This window comes from Papaver somniferum, unplaced genomic scaffold (assembly GCF_003573695.1).
Source record: "Papaver somniferum cultivar HN1 unplaced genomic scaffold, ASM357369v1 unplaced-scaffold_75, whole genome shotgun sequence".
Lineage (NCBI taxonomy): Eukaryota > Viridiplantae > Streptophyta > Magnoliopsida > Ranunculales > Papaveraceae > Papaver > Papaver somniferum.
Window position 1 is genome coordinate 1,110,858 of NW_020650415.1, and position 7,048 is coordinate 1,117,905.

The 7,048-nt window shown below is 36.7% G+C and overlaps 1 long non-coding RNA gene across 1 annotated transcript; it reads left to right on the forward strand.

The window, feature by feature from the left end:
- Positions 1-3,223: 3,223 nt before the first annotated feature.
- On the forward strand, positions 3,224-4,909 carry LOC113344181. The gene is made up of 2 exons (XR_003357693.1): positions 3,224-3,662; positions 3,931-4,909. It is a non-coding gene; the product is annotated as an uncharacterized LOC113344181 (long non-coding RNA).
- Positions 4,910-7,048: the final 2,139 nt, after the last annotated feature.

Here is a 7,048-nt window from a genome sequence, read left to right on the forward strand (position 1 = left end):
TCTATATGGTCTAAGACAAGCTCCTCGATCCTGGAATACAAAGTTAGATCAAATCTTAAGAGAAATCAGATTTGTTAAGTGCTCTAAAGAAACATCAGTATACAGAAGAGAAGAAAAGGGAACGCTTCTTGTGATTGCAGTCTATGTAGATGATCTATTTTTGAGTGGCAACTCCCTTAAGGTGATCAATGAGTTCAAGAGAGAAATGTCATCAAAGTTTAAGATGTCAGACCTCGGAAAACTCACTTATTACCTTGGCATAGAATTCCATCAAGGAGTAGATGGGATTCAGATTAAACAAGAAGCTTATGCAAGTAGAATTTTGAAAGAAGCAGGACTCGAAACTTGTAATCCAACAAGAATTCCAATGGAATTCGGACTGAAAATTTCAAAAGCACAAGAGGAGCCTGAGATTGATCCAACGAGTTATAGAAGAAATGTTGGATGCCTAAGATACTTATTACACACAAGACCAGATTTGGCTTTCTCTGTGGGAGTAGCAAGCCGTTATATGCAGAGTCCACGCAAGTCTCATGGTGATGTAATAAAGAAGATATTGAGATATCTAAGAGGAACAATCAGCTGTGGATTGAAGTATGGTCGAGGAGGATCAAAAGGAATTGTTGGTTATAGTGACAGCAGTCATAATATTGACCAAGATGATGGAAAAGGTATAACTGGTCATATATTTTATCTAGGAGAAGCACCTATTACATGGTGTTCACAGAAGCAAGACATTGTTGCCCTCTCATCCTGTGAAGCTGAGTTTATGGCTGCAACAGAAGCAGCTAAATAATCAATATGGCTTCAAAAATTATTGGGTGAAATCAAAGGAAGATAACCTGAAAAAGTTCTCATCAAGATTGATAATAAGTCTGCAATTGCACTCACTAAAAATCCAGTGTTTCATGGGAAGACGAAACACATTCACAAAAGGTATCATTTCATACGAGAATGTATCGAGAAGGAGATCATCAACGTTGAACACATACCAGGAACTGAGCAAAAAGCAGATATATTGACAAAGGCATTAGCTCGGATCAAGTTTGAAGAAATGAGGAAATTAATAGGAGTACAAGATTTTTCACAAGGGGGAGAATGTTGGATTAACTTCAACATAGAAGTCACTAACAAGCTGGTTAGGACAAGATTAGGAAATTGATGTAATCCTAAGGGAATTAGAAGTCATCTAGTTCTAAGAAAAGGAAATACATGTAATAAGGTAATAGGACTAGGAAAAGGAATTCATAGTTTTATATATATATGATCACCAAAGTTGTGGTTGATCATATGAGCAAGATTAGAGATTGTGTTTAGTTTGTGAGATTTTCTAAACATAAATAAAGAGAGTTATCTTTATATATACTAAGTTTCATCTTGCAGTTGCCATTACTGAAGGCAATCCTTGTAAACTTGGGTTGATGATGCAGATGTTTCCCGAGCACAATATTCACTAAAGAGTTCAAATCGTCTTGATAGAGTCCTTGTGTACCAAGCTTATAATCAGCCAATCTTCCAAGATCTACACTTCTTGATGAAATACTCATCCCATAATCAACCAAAAGCTTCTGCGCAACTCTACCGATTCCAGCTCCGACGAATGTAATTCCCTCGTCGTTAAGAAAATTGACAAGAGTTTGAGGAACTTGATTTTTATCACGACCAAAGAACTGAAATGTTAAACATCTATGTCCAACACATAATTGCAATACGTCGACTTTGTTATTTTGCACCCGTTCGATGTCTAGATCCACGACAAGATTTTCCGATTCGAGTTTATCGGCGAAAGTTTTATCTACATCTTCGATCCATTGATCGACAACGGATCCTATGTGAGTTACTTTTGTGTGGATTTTATCATTGTAGTATTTGATCTTAAAGATGTGGTGTGTCTCTGCTTTTTTGTCAACAACTTCGATAGATGTATGCTTTTTAGCATATCTTCGATATTTACCACCATCAGTATTACCATCAGCACTGCTGGTAGAGCTCATGGGATTGGGCTTCTTGTTGCTGCTAGCGGTGTTGCTCATGGAATTGCTCCCATTCTTGGGCGTCTTGACTGCTCCAGCCATTGTGAAGAACAAAAAATTTACAGAGAAAGCTTAAAACAAAGTTATAAGTGTTTCGAACAAATTGTGAAAAAGGATATTCGACCTTTGGGATGTGAATTGAACCATATGAACAGGGTATGTATTTATAGTATTTTGATTACTTGGTTCCCGCGTTTGCTAACTGCAGTTAAAGAAACCGTTTCAAATTAGGACACACATAATTTAGGAAAATCTGTGTTTTGTACTCAGGATTAGGGAAGAGCTTTTGGTTTGGGAAGACGGTTTGAAACGGGGATACATGCCTTGGTTTGGAAAGATGAATGACTTGATCAAATTCGAAACCCTAAAAGGTTAAACCCATGGCGTGTAAGATGGCAACGCCAGCAAATAAAAAAAAAAAAGAGTAAACAGAGCAAAGTCGGTTTAGCATTTTAAAGTTAAGATATTCTTTTTGGCTCCCTTTAGTTGGTCGAACCCACTCGGATACATATATTTGAAATATTGGAAGTACAAAATTTACACGCAATAAACTTCCAAGGAATTTTGCTACAAGTGGTAAACCGCAACATTTTTTGGCAATTTCTTTTGTCAATATCTGTCATTTCTTGAGTATGTGGTGTAACTAGTGTTCCACCGTGAGAAAAAGCTCTTTTCTCGACCATAGACACATCATCATATGGTTCTTTTCAAATTATGCGGAAGATTAGATGCCACTTGATTTTTACGTGTAGTAATTATTAATTTACTCCCATTAGATGGTTTGAAATCGTGTGAGACTTGAGAACTTAAGATCACCACTAGCACTAGTTACTTACTTTTCCTTCTTCTAGAAACCCCCACTTCATTAGCCCATGTCAAGTGAGTTCTATCTAGATTCTAGAGAACCATAAAAAAAATGTTAATGGTCAACAGTGTCGATTATATAGTCAAGTGAAGGAGTGGTGGCGTGTAGCCACGAAGACTAAGATCCATCTTATTTCCCACAAACATAATAGCAGCCACATCCCGACAGTAATACAGTACATTATTTTCCGGCATGAATGCTTCCACGTGACCACACACCATTGTGAGGCTCTCATTTTTTCTTCTGGAAATATTTATCTTCCTTTTCTTTATTCAATTCCCATTCCATTACTTTTCGTAGTTGTTAGAAAATAATATACTATTGTTTTCTAGTACTTGGCTTTGTTAATACCACAAACTCGAACCTACAAAAATCTATGAAGATAAATAAGAAGTAGCCTTTAGTTGTTCTCAACTCAAATCAAAAACAATCAACCATATATACTTGTTATCTGTGCTGCAAAGAAACAAAGAATACAAACTATATCTATCTGTTTGACATTGTTTGTGCAATGTTGCCAATGTCCATCATGTCTGCGAGGAACCCCAAAGTTCCAACCTTTATTGTACTGATGTGTTACATTTTAAGTATCATCAAAATATTCATCATCTTCTTTCTTCAAATTCTGGGTTTCGGCAAATTCAATGATACAGAAGAGGAAGTTATGTATCCGCAGACAGAATCTGATCAGTTGGTTGAAGCGTCAGCCAATCTCATTATAGCAGCTCTACCGGCTGTGAAATTTGAGGAATTGATTTTAGCAGGTAAAATTAACATGCATGACCAAGATAGTTGTGCAATTTGTCTATGTGAATATGAGAGTGGAGATGAAATAAAACCATTAGTGAATTGCAGTCATATTTTCCATGGAAGTTGTTTAGATCGTTGGATGATTCATCACCAAACAACTTGTCCTCTTTGTAGAACTTCTTTAACTCCAATCCAGATTGAGAAGGATTTTTTTGAAGAGAGTTATTTGAATGTACCATCATTAGAGATTTATATTAATCCTGAATCGTTCCGGTGATGCAGTTTTGTATGTAGTTGATACTGGAGAAACCAAGTAGTATTCAACTGAGTTAGAAGTCAGAAGACGAATCAGGGATGATGGCTAATAACGTTCATCTCCTGAAACCTGTGTATTTTAGAAAACGTTTAGCATTCTGTTTTGCTGTCGACTGTCGAGCATACTGATAATCTGCAAACTCAAAAGTTTATAAAAAATATAAGCTTTCTATTGTTTACAGCAAGCTCGACTACATTGTGTTTCACCCAGATGAAGATGACTCTGTAGTTTAACTCGGGTACTTTTACTGTCAAGTCTGCATATAAAGTTGCTATTCAAGACCCTACCACTGCTTCATTCGGTCTACAGATTGGCCTCACAAGGTGGGTTTCTTCTTATGGCAATGGCAATGTGTTTCGAATAGGCTCCCTACAACTGATAATTGGCCGACAAGAAATTAAAAGAAATTCTGCCTTGGTCATTTCAAGCGGTAATCCTTTAATTAATCTTTGTTGTTTTTGTAAGCTGGTTGCAGAAGCTAATGACCATATCTTCGTTAGTTGTGTGTTCTCGAAACGTTTTTGGAATTACTTCTGTTCTGAATTTAACAAGCAGATGAATCTCAATGGTTCAACTATGGATATCACTCCAAACTGGTCAACAACTCGTTTATCCGTCTGCGGTAAAGAAGTGTGGAACACAACATAGCCAAGAACTCGCTCTTCGCTATGTTGGGTGATCTGGTTGTTGCGTAATAATCGTGTCTTCAACATCATCAACGAGATTAAGCTAACTTTTCTCAGTGGGAAAGATACTCGCCTTCCATGTTTCAATCAATGAGGTCATTGTAAATTTGAGGGATGCGTTTTTTAAACCTCCTTAGTGTTTTTCTGCTTTGAGGGTCTTTCTTTTGGGTTTTCCTGTGTTGTGTTCTGTTCGGTTGTTGGCTGCTGTTTTGCATGCTCTACTTTTCTAATAAATTCCTTCCTTTGCCGAGCAAAAAAACAGAATCCAGTTGTTACCAAGAACTTATGTCTTGAAAGGCGAGCCAGGTGCACGAGTTGCCCAAGGGAGCATAGATGATAAAAGGGGGTAGGCGCCAAAACGTGAGCAAACCTTTTTTTGTCTTTTTCTTTTCTTGGCGCCTTAGGAGCGCCTAACACAACATAGCCAACAACTCATTGCCTTACTTATACAAGCTTTACAGATTTGAACCTCTCTAAGCAGAATAAAACCTTAAGTAATTCCAACAGCCCATCTAAATTTTTGTTCTTGCTAACTTTCTTAGACTGATACAATTATTACGAACATGACCTAAGTGTTTTATGTAGTGCAACAATACGCAAATAGTCACCTCTGTGTCTAACATTACTCCGAACAGTCGGGGGTTTCTCAATCGAAACGGTGTGCAACTTGAAGACATATCTCATGCCGTAGAGGGAAAAGTGCATTTAAGATTTCAAGATATGTAAAGGGGGCCTCAAATTAAGGTTCACTCACTTGCCCAGCAATCCAAATTTCTCGTGAGTGGAGGAAGGATTGGACATTGAAGCTGCCAACGCATTCTCCAAACTCGGATAAAAACTTTTCTGTGTAGAGACATAAAAACTCTTTGTATCCTACAATCATTTACATTGCACTAAGCTTTGCTTGTTCATCTATTTGCCCCCAGTTCAGCAAGCAGTAAACATTACATGTATGTACATTTTGGCAAAAGAAAGAGAGCGACATCTAATACAGTGACAGATGATTGTGATAGCGTAGCCAGCCAACAACTGAATTTTAGCCACTCTCTTATGAAATGAAACTTATAGAGCTACTTTGAAATTTTACAGGAAATCCCACGACTAACACCCATTATGATATGATGATAATAATTTCTAAATCTAAACTTAAAAATGATGATAAGAGTGCTAAAATTATAAATGGACACAAGAGTTTTTTACATGGTTCGATCATTGTGATCTACATCCATGGTTCTTCAGTAGTGATTGTTGTAATCACATGAATATTACATTTAGAATCTCCACTAATGAGTATTTGGAGTTATCTAGATCTAGTTTTTGGGGAAGAAGACGATAAAGAAAATAAAGTCTCTCTCCACAAAATGTGTCTCTCACTTTTTGTTCATACTTTCTCTCTCCTGTCTTTCTCTTTATATAAGAGTTTACATAGTGGATGACAACTAACATGTAGCGGGGTACAGCTAATAAAGTCTTTTATTTCGGATCTGACTTGCGATGCTTTCGCACACTTATATTGTATCTTCTCGCATGCTAAGGAAATGGAATGAATCTCGCGCACTAACAAAATGTGTTGTGCGATATTCTGCCCCTACATTTTGCCTCTTTTTTCTTGAATATTGTTTGAAGAGCAATCTTTAAGAAAAAATCCATTGTTGGAGCGAGACGCGTGGTGTTGGAGTAACCTTTGGTCTTTTTTGATGAAGGAACTACGCGAAAGAATACTTTTCTTGAAAAGTACGTACTTGCCTCTATTCTTTTGTGAAGTTCTGAAGCATTGAGAAGTATGAAGTATCATTCCTTGCATGCGAATAAGAAGTATGCGAACAAATCAAATGAAGCTATTGCTCCATGTACTCTGCCTCATAAGATGCTGTAATGTAAATAAGAATTTAGATTAGTATTCAACATTTATTTTGTAAAAAATTTCATTTATGTGCGAGTTCAAATCGTTTTTGTTTGTTTTGATTTCCTCTGAATGACTTGTTTCGTCTCATTTGATAACTATCTTCCATGGAAATGATCCTAATGAGGTCTTATGCAGCCTATTGTATAGGTCTTACTAGCCTGTCTATGAGGTCTTATTTTGCCCCCTACTTCTCTCCATGTTAAATACCATATCATTTGAAGTAAAGCAAATATTCAAGAGAAATTCTAATAAATTGTAATTGTGAAATCTTTGTAATTGTGCGATTGTATCGTGTTGTAGTAAATCAAATCAAAAACTTTTTATTTGTTGTAAGTAAAATGTTCAAGGATAGTGGTACTCAGCTTTTGTGGTTTGTTGCTGATGTCAATCTCGCGCTAGAAGTATATGAGCTGTTTAGTGGTGCGAAAATATCGCATAAGTTGTTGAGGTTGCAATGGGCTTGTGCGAAACTCTTGAAGTGTATAAATTTTG